We start from the raw sequence: 14,381 nt of genomic DNA on the forward strand, positions 1-14,381 counted from the left end.
ATACTCTCTCACCATTGTCAGCTTACCACTCAAAAGGAGGGTAGCAACTATACTTAAGTAAACCTCTAGTAAGACAGGAGATAGTCTTATAAGGGGAGGGACCAGTCCCAAAGAGCAAGCAAGGTTCAGTCACTGACACACACTGGGCACTGTGTGAATTAAGCAGTGAAAATACAAAGATAAATAAAAACAGATGGGAGGTGAAGGCATAAACATAAACTCCAATAAATATTATAAATAGAGAAATGTACAAAAGTGTCACAGCAGCACAAAGGAAAGCAATTAATTCTGCCTGGGGTACTACAAGAAGGTTCCACAAAGGAGAGAATATTTGACTTCTATTTTTAATAATGAGATACTGACCACTTGGGAGCTCTGGTGGCATAGTACCTAAGGCATCTGACTGCTAACCAGAAGTCTGGCAGTTTAAAACCATCAGCCACTCCTCAGAAGGAAGACTGGGTAATCAACTTCCATAGAGATACCACCTCAGAAACCCAAGGAGGGGTCACTATGAATCGAATCGACAGCAATGAGTTTGGTTTGGGTTTGTTTGGGTTTTTTTTTTTTAACTGATCACGTATCTCACTATTAATCTGCTCTGATATATAAATACAGTTCCTTTATTAATAGATAGAGCAAAAGGCCTCCTTCATATTAAAAACAGTATATACAAAAATATGGCACTGTGAAAGAGCATGACAAATTTGAAGAACAGTTGCAAGAGTTCAGTGTGGCTTAATCACAGACTATTTAGAGAAGAGAGGCACAGTAATAAGTTGAAGGGCAAATAGGGGAGAAGGTTATAAACAACACTGAATATCATGGTAAGGAGTTTGAATAAGGAGACAAAAGAGGTTTTTAAACAAGGAAACGGCAAGATCAGATTTGTCTCTTAAAATATGCCAGAAAGCAATTTAAGGTGGAACAGAGATAGATAGCAGTGGACAATTTTAAAAAGCTGTTTCAGTTGTCTTTACGAGAAAAAAAAAAGGATGGCATGAACTAAAGCAGAAGGAGCAAGATCAGAGAAGATAAATCTGACATTGACCTCTATATTAGCACATCTCATATGATACTGAAAGTATGTATACTTGTAATGTCTCTAACAATAAATAACAAACTCCTTGACAAAAGGGATCACATCCAATATTTTTCTTTGAAATCTTAGTTCTAACCTAAAAAACCAAAACCCAAACTTACTGCCATCGAGTCAAATCCAACTCATAGCGACCCTTCCTTGGGTTTCCAAGGCAGTATCTCTACGGAAGTAGATTGCCCAGTCTTCCTTCTGAAGAGGGGCTGGTGGGTTTGAACCACCCAAGGAGTGGCTGGTAGGTTTGAACCACCAGCCTTCTGGTTAGCAGTCAAACACCTTAGGAACCACTCTACCAGAGCTCCTAGTTCTAACCCAGTGCCTACAAATGCTGAGTCAATAATAGCTAAAATATGTGGAGCAGTTACTATGTAGCAGGCTCCGTTAGAAGTATTACCTGTGGTAGTTCATTTAAGCCTCATAAAAATCCTATCCACACAAGGAAATCAAAGCCCAAAGAAGTTAAATCCCCCAAAGTTACCCAGCTAGAAAGTGGCAGAGCTAGGATGCAAATGCAGACAATTTGCCCCTAGAATCCATGTTCTTAACCATAAGGTAGAAGCACTGACCACTACCTGACCACTGAATGTGGAAGATGAGAAAAGACCCTAATATAAAATATAGGCGATTCAGTAGAAGATAATGCCATTAACAGATTAACAAGGGATATTATTTTAACATAAAAAGGGGAACTGTGTTTTAGGAAAGAGATGAGTATAGTTTTAATTATCTTAAGTATTTGAGACACCTACAGGATATCCATGATGTCCACAAACAAAAAGAAACATCATATTTGAGCTTAAGAGGATAACTGAGACTAGAGAGAAATTTGGTGGAGTTACAGCATATAGGAAGGAGCTCTGGTAGCATAGTGACTAAGGCACTTGACTGCTAACCAGAAGGCTGGCGGTTCAAACCCACCAGTCACTCCTCGGAAGGAAGGTTGGGTAATCTACTCCCGTAATGATACCACCTCGGAAACCCAAGGAGGGGTCGCTATGAGTAGCAGACAACTCGATGGCATAACAACAACAACACAGCATATAGGTGGTAGATGAAGCAATGGAAATCAGTGGAATCAACCAAGGAGACAGCAGCTCACGAAGGGAGCTAAGAGTGAAATCCTAAAGAAAATTAGATTTAGGAAAGCAAAGGAGGGCAGTCTTTAACGAAGACCATGAAGATAGTCAGACATGAAAGGAGAAATCTAAGAAGTAACAATCTAGAAATCAAGGAAAGGAAGTTCTAAGAAACTGGAGGTTGCCCATAGTATATAGTGCTACAGAATGATCAAGAATGAAGACTGAAAATGGTCCACTGGTTTTAGCAATCAAGCCTTTGATAAACTTAGCAAAGCAGTTGGTTAAAGAATGTATAAAGAGTAAGATATACCAAAACAAAACAAAACCCACTGCCAACGAGTCTATTCCAACTCCTACCAACCCTGTACAACAAAATAGAACTGCCCATCCAGTATCCAAGGCTATAAATCTTTATGGAAGCAGACTTCCTAACCTTTCTCCCACTGAGTGTTTGGTGGATTTGAACTGCCAACCTTCTGGTAGCAGTCAAACGGTTTAACCATTGCACTATCAGAGTTTCTTATAAGAATAAGATACAAGATGTAAGATACACTTTCAGGAAGTCGAGTAATGTGGGGAAGAACGATAGCTTAAAAGAAGCTGGGGTTGGGAAGAGAAGCCAAGGGAAAGAATTTTTATTGTTTGTTTTGCTTTGTTTTAGGATAGGGCCTCAAGGGTATTTGTAGATCGAAGAAAAGAAGTCTGAAGAAAGTGGCAGGTTTAGAGATAAATAAGATGGGATGAGTGACATATAAACTAGATAAAGGATTAGTCTGAGTAAAGAAGGTAAACCACAATGTCTGAGAAAGAAGGAAAACAGTAATAAAGGATGGATGCCACTTCGGGTAGATCTGAAAGTGAAGATAAAAGGAAGCTGACATCCATCCCCTTTACACCACTTCTCCTCCCTCATTCACCCAAGAAAGTGAGGAGGGGAGAGAAGAAAGCTGGTGTAGAGCCAAAGAATGGATCCTAAGCCTTTCTCACCTGTTGTTGTTGTTGTTAAGCGCCGTCGAGTCGTTTCTGACTCATAGCGACCCCATGCACAGCAGAATGAAACACTGCCTGATCCCGCGCCAGCCCCACAATCCCTGCTATACTTGATCCCATCATCGCAGCCACCGTATCGATCCATCTCGTTGAAGGCCTCCCCCTCTTTCGTCGACCCTCCACCCTACCAAGCATGACATCCTTCTCCAGGGAATGGTCCCTTCTTACAACATGACCAAAATAGGTGAGACGAAGTCTGGCCATTCTTGCTTCCAAGGAGCATTCTGGCTGCACTTCCTCCGGGACAGATCTGTTAGTTCTTTTAGCAGTCCATGGTACTTTCAGCATTCTCCGCCAGCACCACAACTCAAAAGCATCAACTCTTCTTCAGTCTTCCTTATTCATTGTCCAGCTCTCACATGCATACCAGGCGATTGGAAATATCATGGCTTGTGTGAGGCGCACCTTAGTCCTCAAGGAGATATCCTTGCTCCTCAGCACTTGAAACAGTTCCTTCGCAGTTGACTTTCCCAATGCTACACGTCGTCTAATGTCCTGACTTCTGCTTCCGTTGGCATCGATTCTCACGTAGCTTTATATAAATCATCACACAAAGTCATAGAGAGACTAGGAGCTATCAGCAGTAGGGAGACACTGGAATAAGTACTTACCCTTTGTCCAAGTCTTAAGGTCCCAAGTATGCATGGACTAGGGAAGCCAAAGTCAATAGTTAAGAAAAGTGGTAAAACTCTCCCATTAATAGCCTCTCTCACTGTTATTAGCCCTGGTACACTGTGCCACCTCTTGTACCACTGTAAATATGGATCCTCTATTAAACTATTCTCAAGCCCCAGCTTCTGCCATCTGCTACCTGCAATGACTCTAATGACACAAGAGTATTACTGTTTACAAAACAAATAGAGCCCATAAGCTCAAGCAAGAGTAACACAAGATAGTAGGCAAAGCATAAGCTCTAGAGTCCTTCAAACAAAGGTTAGAATCTCAGTCTACAATTCTCCAGCTGTGTGACCTTAAAGCACTTCACAAGCAAATCACTTCACACATCTGAGCCTCAGTTTCCTCATCTATAAATCCTAGATGAAATAAGTATTGTTACTGTTTTAGAAAGTGAGTAAGATAATCTGTGCAGCACTCTAGACATATAGCAGGTTCTCTACAAGTGACATTTTCCTTTCCCTCTTAGCCCTCCTGATCCTGTTTGACCAAAGAGACTGAAAGGAGAGATGTAAACTGCTCTGAGGTGTCCATACTCCCAAACTGACACACATACTTCAGTGAGCAAAGAAAGGGCCAAGAATCCAATCTCAGCAAAGTAAGGTCTTAATATGTCCCAAACTAAATGATCTCCAGTTTCTGGAATTCAACTTCAAAGATTAATAAACTGTTGCTCTGGTAGCATAGTGGCTAAGGCACTTAATTGCTAACCAGAAGGCTGGCGGTTCAAACCCACCAGCCACTCCTCGGAAGGAAGGTTGGGCAATCCTACTTCCGTAGTGATACTGCCTCGGAAACCCAAGGAGGGGTCGCTGTGAGTCAGGGCTGACTCGACAGCATGTAACAACAACAACAACAACCACCCAATACACCCAGGGTGCCCACTATTGCTACCCTTTTTGACAAAGAGCAGAGCTCACAGACCCAAAAAAGACTAGCATCCAGAACCTCTCCTCTCAAAAACGTCAAAGAGAAGAGCCATACTGGAATGAGCTCAGAATGCAAGAGCCAACATTTGACTGGGCCATGCGCACAAACTACAAAAACAAAAAGGAAGGTCATAACTTACTATCTCTGTCACCTATGAGACTCCCTCACCCCCTGTAAAGCCTGCAAAAGTTCAGACCAAAGCAATGGAGAATGGAATCATCACACTTCTACTGTGCCCTTTCCTCTCATAGCAAAAGTCAAAAAAACAAAAGCAGACCTACTCTTTCCAGACTTACCCTCAGGCTCAGCCACAGGGAAAAAAAGGGGGAGGGGGTAGGGACAGGGGGGCAGTATATAGAAGCTGATCTCTTAGACCTATAAATAATCCAAGGTAAGACACTGACCATATAGCTGAAATACAGCCTCACAAGCACAGTCAGCAATGGTGTCAACCAACCTCAGAACAGCAGGCATGGAGCAGGAAGTGGCTCAGCCTTATTTAAGAACCTTTGCCCTGGGAGAGGCAAAGAGAAGAAGGGAGCTGGGGGCAGGGATTACCTGCAACACCTATAGCAGAGAGGGTGAGACCAAAATCACTTCCCAAGAACAGGTCAGTACAGTCCCAAGGCTTATTTCTCCCTACAATGGCTCTTCATAAGTGAAATGATGATTACTAATAAGAAGCATGGATGATCTGTTACCCTAAATAATGAAGGTAGAAAGTCCTAACTGAAACCTCAGAGAAATGAGGAGGGAATGGGAAAAAAAATATTCAATTTCACAGAAGCCCACCAATCTATGCCTCGGTTCAAACACACTCCCCCTGCTCTTCCATCCCTCAGGTCTGCATGTATAATACAAATGGGATCAGTGTATGGTCCCAAACTCCTTCCCTCCTCTTCCCTTCTTCTCCCCCTAATAATACCTCTGCTTCTTGCAGGGAGCTCTTCAACTAACTCTAGCAGAGCCTTTGAATTCATAAAGTGAACCTGTATCACACAGTGATTCCCTTTTATAACACAGAGCGACTGTGTCACATATGGTTATTTCTAACCCTGTTGTGTGAGGGTGATAAAAAAGATGTCAAAGAGATGAAATTGAACTAGTTTCTGAATGGTAAGGGAAGTTCACCAGGCAGAAAAGAAAAGACATCCCTAGTAGAAGCAGCAGCTATTGCAAAGATCTCAAGGCTCAAAAAAGTAACATATTCGTTAAGAACTATGAACAATTTATTCAAACTAGAACACAGAGTAGGGAGTGGCAGATGAGACCTGAGTTGAGGCCAAATGATGCCATAGTAAGGAATTTGAATGTTATCCTACAAGATACAAAGAGCCAAAAGTTTTTAAGCAAAGGAGTTCCATGATCTTTGTATTTTTAGAAAGATCATTCTAGGGATGGACTAGAAAAGCGCGAGCTGAAGGCAGGAGACTGCTGGGGAAAAACACACAAATAAGAGATGAGGAGGAGCTAAACAAAAAGCTTTAACAGTGAAATTTCAGCAGTGGAGATGAAGAGAGATAACAGAGAAAGATGTATTGAGATTTTAGTGATTAACTGAATGCAAGAAATGAAAGAAGGAAAGGAATGGAAAATATACTGAAATGTGTCTTGATTGAGACAGGGCATATGGGTATAGAAGCAGGCTTTCAGGGCAAGAAAGTGAGTTCTGTTTTGGACATGTACATTTGTAGATGCCTGTGGGGATATATATATATAACCAAAAAAAAACCAAACTCACTGTCATCGAGTAGATTCTGACTCACAGCGACCCCAATGGGTTTCCAAGATGGCAAACCTTTCAGAAGTAGATTACCCTATCTTCCTTCTGCAGAATAGTTGGTGGGTTTGAACCACCAACATTCTGGTTAGCAGTCAAATGCTTTAGGCACTGCATCACCAGAGCATGCATAAAAAACAAAACCAAACTCACTGCCACCAAGCTGCATCCGACTCATCGCAATCCCTCCTTGGGTTTCCGAGGTGGTATCACTAAGTAGGTTGCCCAAGGAGTAGCTGGTGAGTCTGAACCACCAGCCTTCTGGTTAACAGTCAAATCCCTGAGGTATATGTATATACACATATAAAACACAGGGAGCGAATGAGACCAAACACAGAGAAGGAATAACCTCATTATATTTTTATTTTCTACTTTGTTTCTCTAAATTGAAATTATATTTTCACATGTCTATTTCTTCAAATCTAAGGAGCTCTGCTGGTGTAGTGCCTAAGACATTTGACTACTAACCAGAAGGCTGGCAGTTCAAACCCACCAGCCACTTCACAGAAGCAAGACTGGGCAATCTATTTCCATAAAGATTTACCACTTCGGAAACCCAATGGGTGGCAGTGGGGTTCTTTTCTTTTTGTTTTGGTATTTCTCCCAAAAAGATTGAGAATTCCTTGAGACCTCAGAGGACCATGTCTTATTTTTCTTGTTATCCCACAGAAGGTGTGTGTCACAGTGTATCTATACTCAGGAAGTATTTGCTCAATTAATATACAAATGAATGAATTTGTTCTCCCAGCACTTAGCAGAGTACCTGGCACATAGAAGACACTGAATAAATGGTAACTAACACACAGTGACTCCCCACAGTACCTCAAACACATTCCTATCTCTACATCATTCTTACCTATTTTTACCCTCCAAGTACTACCACCTTGGAGTTCCTGGATAGCACAAACAGGTAAGTGATCGACTACCAACAAAAAAAGTTGGTAGTTCAAATGCACCCAAAGGCATCTCAGGAGACAGGCCTGGCAATTTGCTTGTGAAATATCACAGGTGGAAAACCCTACTCTGCACACATGGGGTAACCATGAGTTGGAATCAACTCAACAGCAACTAACAACAGCAGACCTATCACCCAGCTATATACCGTAAGTCAAAATCCATTATACTTAATGCACTATTTCAACAAAGATTCATAACATAGCATAACAAACAAAACTGTGAACAAACTCAGTGCTTTCTCCAATATAACCAAAAATTTGGACAGTCCCTAAGAACTCTTTGACATGACTTCACTCAACCCATCACTATGTGACCCATATCAAACCCACTGTCACCAAGTTGATCCTTACTCATAGTGACCCTATAGGACAGAGTAGAACTGTCCTATAGGGCTTTCAAGGCCGTAAATCTTTATGGAAGCAGACTGACTCCTCTTTCTCCCACGGAGTGGCTGGTGGGTTCGAACTGCCGATCTTTTGGTTAGAAGCCAACGCTTTAAAACACAGTGCCACCAAAACTTTTGTGATCCATTTCACAAGGGTATTATATATATTTATTTCTATGTCATTAACACAGTATTAAACAAAACCTTCACCCCTATGTCACTCTCAAAGTCCCTGTAATCTCTTTGGAAGGTTGGAAAACAGAACAAATGGAAATAGAACAATTATAAATCATTAAAAAGAAAAAAAGATTTCTCCTACGTGCCCATCAACAGAAGAACAGATAACCAAACTATGGCACTTACACACAATGGAATACTATCCAACACCGAAGAATAATGTAGAATCTGCAAAACACCACGTAATGTGGATGAACTTGAAGGACATTATGCTGAAATAAGTTAACCACAGAAGGACCAATATTATATTAGTTCATTATTGTAAAAAGTCAAGGAAAGGTTTATATACGGAAGGAGACTTTCTTTGTTAGTTACCAGGAGGAGGAGTGGAGGGAACACTGCAAAAATAAAATAAGGAATAATAAATTTAAAAAGTTTCTGTCAGTATATTGTCATCACAACCCTTCCTATAGATCACATACCTTTTGTCCCCTATCACCTTGATTCTGTAACAGCCTTTCTTTCTCCAAGTCATTCTCATGCTCCAATTTTGAGTCCAGCTTTGCTATTTATCACTATGTGACTTCTGGCTTCTGAATTTAATTCCTCCTCTATAAAACAAGAATTTCTGCCCTTCACTAGCTCACAAGGCATCTGTGCAGATCCGGTATAATTTGAGATTGCTACATAAAGTATGACTGCTTTTTAAATATCACAAGTTATACAGAATTACTGTATAAACTCATGCAAGTTATACGGAATTATATAAACTCATGCTCCCCCAACCTAATGCCACAGCCACCCTACTATCACTCTAAATTATGATACTAACTTTCTAGATTTTATGAACTAGTAGAAAAAAATTTCAAAAATAATTTAAAAACAGGATTGTCACTTTCTATTTTGGCAAATAAGACCATGTTTAAAAAATCCACCATGTACAGTCACTATTATTTTATCAGCAAGAGAACACATTAACACCAAAATGGGAAGAATGATAATCTCAGAATAAATTTATCTTTATGAAAAACTCACTACACTATCTTCATTTCTCTCCTTCCATCTTCGTAGATGAAAACTTTACCACAGATGGGCACTGCTCTTGGCCCAGTGTTTAGGAATCACTTCTCTAAATCCTGTGTTATATATATATGTCCTATAGGATTCTCTGTTTGGGCAGGTTGTCAAGGGTTCCACCAGCATGAAGACCTGTTTGGCCTCCTGAAAGAAGCAATGAAAACATACTACAGAATAGAAGTCAGCTCTGAGGTTGACACTCTGGAACAGAATAGCAACTGTCCCTAATTCTCAGGGAGTGGTCTGAATAGAAAAGGCCCTAACGCTTCTTGAGGTTGGGAAGAGTCAAGCGGTCTAGAGACTCCATTACAGACCATCAGTACAGAGGAAAATTTAGTGGTCTGAAAGTGGCCATTATCACTGAGTGTCAACCTAGTTATACAGAACTTCCCAATCTTTCATGTGTGTGGGACTGTGTGGTGGGACTGAGAGGAAGAAGGGGGGCTATGAAAAACTAACAAAATAAATGCAATGACAGGGCATGGAGGGAGGGATGAATTACAGAAAACTTTTAAGGGTAATAAAAATGTTAACTACCTTGAGAGTAGTGATGGTTTCATAGATACATACCAATGTCAAAATTCATCAAGCATGTACATTTTAAATACAAGTAGTTTGTTGTTGACAAATTCACCACAATAAGATGGTTTTTAAAAATTTAACTGTAGAAAAATGAAAACAGGCCACCCTGTTTGGGGCCCAAATAAAATGTTCTACATGACAAACTATGTGACCTCCATGAAAGCAGAATGAGTAATTGAAAGTGGTCAGTCCAATATAGATAACAATCAGCAGCGCACTACAGCTCAGCATAGGCGAGGAGTTGCAGTGGAAGAAGGCAGCCTAGAAGCAGCAGAGGGAAGACAGAGTCATAAACCAAACTAAACTCAGTGCTGTCCAGTCGATTCCACTCATAGCCACCCCTCCTTGAGTTTCTGAGGCGGTATCTCTACGGAAGTAGATTGCCCAACCTTCCTTCCGAGGAGTGGCTGGTGGGTTTGAACCGCCAGCAGCCTTCTGGTTAGCACTCAAATGCCTTAGGCACTACACCACAAGAGCTCCTAAAATGATTTTCGCTACTCTTACCTACGACATCTCCAATTCCGTTCTCCAGAATGGAGACCCCACGGGAACAGGGGACTCAACATTTCCACCCAAGCTGTCCTATTTAGTCTGAAACTATTGCTCTCACTGGGCAGGACAGTCCATCTAAAGAGGCCTCAGAGCCAACCTCTGATCCTAAGCAAGTCGCACAATCCTCATCCCTCTCTCCCACCCCTGCCCTCAACTCCTTCACCAATTCACACTAACTTCCACGCTCCTGCCTTAGCTTTTTACTCTCCTCCTCCCTGCAGTGGGATCACCCTCTCACTCTGGTACCAGGGTTGTGGCTCTCTCCTGCCCTCGGGAGCCCTAGCCCCGAACTAAACCGTGTACATAAGTCCTTTTAACTGGCCCTCAGAAAGCACCCAACCCTTCACTCACCCCAGTCCCTTACCTGCCCAGTCACTCCTCGATTTGCACCTTTTTCCTCTATCCTAGACATTCGCACCTGGTCCCTCACCACCTGCCAGCCCCTCACCGGGTCCCCTTAAAACCAGTACAGTCGCCGAGCCGGGAACTGTCATTCCGCAGCCGCTCATGCCCTCATGCGCCTCTGCGGGACCCTCGGCCCACGCTCACCGTCCACTCACACAATCGCGACCCTGGCCAGGCCGGGTCGCCGCGGAGATACCAGGTGAGTTCAGGCCGCCGCCATCGCTCCTCAAGCGTACCAACTGCGCCCCGCCCCGCGCCACACGCAGCCCGCGCCCCCGCGCATCACACGTAACCGCCCAGCGACGCACGACTGGGCAATGGCGTGTCTGCTCATTGGCTGGACTCAGCCACCGCCAAAGCGTCGACGCTTGTTTCCTGGCAACGGCGGAGGGCAGGGGCGGGGTAACCGACGGAATTCCAAGTGAGGAACACCACCTCTCCCCCAGGTTCCGCCCCCTCATACTGTACACCCCGCCCCTCAGAAGGATTCGGACCTGTCATAGGCAAAGACCTCTGAGGAGGCGGAGGCCTGCGGGGTGATGCCTAGAGAGGAAAGGTCGCAAAGGAGGGCAGAAAGTGGCACCTAGAGAGGGTGGGGACTTTGAGAAGAAGAAGAGGACCGGGAGGGCGAATCTAGGAGAGAGATGAGGCAGAGACGGGCGAGGAAAGAGCGGTGCCACGGATAGCGTAGAAGAGTGGGCGTGGAAAGGGCGGGGCACTAAGGGGAAGGTCAGAAGAGCGAAGTCAATAGGTGGAAAAGCAGAGCCTAGGGAGGGCTTTCGGAGAGCAGTATAGTTCATTTCTTCACACGTGAGGAACTGTTTGGCTTCTCCTTCAGGACCTAGGTGGTGACCGCCCCAGACCAGCTCCCTCAACACCTGCTGCGTTGTGCTGCTCCACGACCCCTTCAGCCCTGACTCATTCAGTCAGTAAACACTGAATAGGCACCTCCAAATCAGGCCGGGATTCCAGATCAGTTAGAACCCCTCTCTGCCTCCAGGATCTCAGTCCTTTAAACATGCATTTGCAACAGAGTGTAATAAATACAGGCAGTCCCCGACGTAGGACAGGTTTAGTTCTGACAACTCCGTCGTCAGTCAGTTTTGACATAAGTCAAATACCTTCTACCACCCCGCCCAGTTTTCATTGTTATTGCCTTTTATTATCAATATCTTTATAAATCCGACCTTTGAACATGTGCAAGTGATCTGAGAATGACATCAGCAAATTACACAGTGCAACCTATTACTAACCATAAAATGTACCAAAAACCGAAACAAAACCAGACGTGTGGTTTGTCATGTTGTTTGTTGTTATGTGCCTTGGAGTCAGCCCTGACTCAGGGACCCCTCCTTGGGTTTCCGAGGCAGTTTCACTAGGGAAGTAGGATTGCCCAACCTTCCTTCCGAGGAGTGGCTGGTAGGTTTGAACCACCAGCCTTCTGGTTAGCAGTCAAGTGCCTTAGCCACTATGCTACATAACTTGAATAAATCCTGGTTTGGGACTACCCGTACTACAACAAAAGGCCCATCAAGGAGCAGCACTTAGAATGATTTGCTTTTATAGAGGATGAGGGGAAGGAAGGGCAAAGAGGCCTAGCAGAGGCTTCCAGGAGAAGATGGTGTTTCAGCAGTCTTGAAAGACAGCAGGGGTAAGAGAAACTAAGATACAAAAATAGAAGCTTCAAATAAGAGATGGAGTTTAAAGTATTGTATCAGTGTTTATTCCCTGGTTTTGATTATTGAAACTATTATTGTTTTGATTATTATAATTGTTGCTTAGTTTATAAGTGGATAACATTAGAGGAACATAAGTAAGGAGTTTACTAGAAGTTTCAGTACTATTTTTGCAACTTTTCTATAAACCAAAAATTAGTTCAAAAAAATGTTTTAAAAAAAAGACATAAGCAACAAAACAAAATAGATAAATTATACTTCATCAAAATTTAAAACTTTTGTAAATCAAAGGACTTTATCAACAAAGTGAAGACACAACTTAGAGATTAGGAGAAAAATTTTAGGACCCATTTATCAGATAAGGGAGCTCTGGTGGCATAGTGCCTGGCAGTTCAAACCCACCAGCCACTCCTCAGAAGGAAGACTGGGCGATCTAGGTCCATAGAGACACTGCTTCAGAAACCCAAGGAGGAGTCGCTATGAGTCAGCACTGACTCGAGGGCAGTGAGTTTGGTTGGTTTTCTGACATCAGATAAAGGTTTAATGTTGTTGTTGTTGTTATATGCTGTCCAGTTGGACCCAACTCATAGCGACCCCTCCTTGGGTTTCTGAGGTGGTTTCACTATGGAAGTAGATTGTCTAACCTTCATTCTGAGTAGTGGCTGGTGGATTTGAACTGCCAGTCTTCTGGTTAGCAGTTAAGTGCCTTAGGCACTACACTACCAGAGCTCCTAAAGGTTTAATAGCCAGTATGTATTTTTTAAAATCCTACAATTTAACAACAACCAAAAAAAAAATGATCCAATCAAAAAATGGGACCTGAAGAGACATTACACCAAGTGGCTAACAAATGCGTGGAAAAGTGCTCAATTCATTAGTCATTAGGGAAATGCAAGTCAAAAACACAATGAGATATAACTTCACCCCAACTAAGATGGCAACTAACAATAACATCAACAAAGAGCCTATAAGCAAAAAAAAAATTTTAGAAACTGAAAACAACAGATACTGGAAAGCGTGTGAAGAAACTGGAAGCCTCATCCATTGCTAGTGGGATTGTAAAATGGTACAGCTGTTGTGGAAGACAGTTTGGCAGTTCTTCAAAAAGTAGAACACTGAATTACCACAACCAGTTGCCATGGAGTCATTTCCAACTCATGGCATTTCCACGTGTGTGACAGTAGAATTGTGCTTCATAAGGTTTTCAATGGCTGATTTCTCTAAAGTAGATCACCAGAACTTTTTGCAAGGCATCTGTGGGCCAAGTGCTTATATGATGCAGCAGTTCCATTCCTAAGTGTGTACCCAAAGGAATTAAAAGTAGGAACACAGATATTTGTACACCAATGTTCATTACAATATTCACAACAGCCAAAAATGAAAGCAACCCAAGTGTCCATTAACAGATCAGTGGATAAATAAAATGTGGCATATACATACAATGGAATATTACTCAGCCATAAAGAGAAATGAAATCCTGATACATGCTACAACATGGATGAACCTTGAAAACATTATGCTGAGTCATAAAAGGACAAATATTACAGGATCCCAGTTATGTGAACTATCTAGACTAGGCAAATGCATAAAGAACCAAGTTTATTAGTGTTTATCAAGGGGAAGGAGAAAGAGGGGCACTGAGTTTCTGTTAGGGGTAATGGAAACTTTTGGAAACGTAATGATGATGGTTGTGTAATATGATGAGTATAATTATTGTTGGGTGTCATCAAGTTGATTCCAACTCATAGCAACTCGGTGTGACAGAGTACAATACCCTATAGGGATTTCTTGGCTATAATCTTTACCAAAGCAGATTGCCAAGTCTTTCTCCCACAGAGCCGCTGAGTGGGTTTGAACCTCCAACCTTTAGGTTAGCAGCCTAGTGCTAAACTGTTGTACCACTAGGGCTCTTTATAAGCATAATTAATGTTACAGAATTGCACATGTAAAAGATGTT

The sequence above is a fragment of the Orycteropus afer genome, unplaced genomic scaffold (assembly GCF_000298275.1).
Source record: "Orycteropus afer afer isolate SDZICR_OR568_19922 unplaced genomic scaffold, OryAfe1.0 scaffold00014, whole genome shotgun sequence".
Taxonomy (NCBI): Eukaryota; Metazoa; Chordata; class Mammalia; order Tubulidentata; family Orycteropodidae; genus Orycteropus; species Orycteropus afer.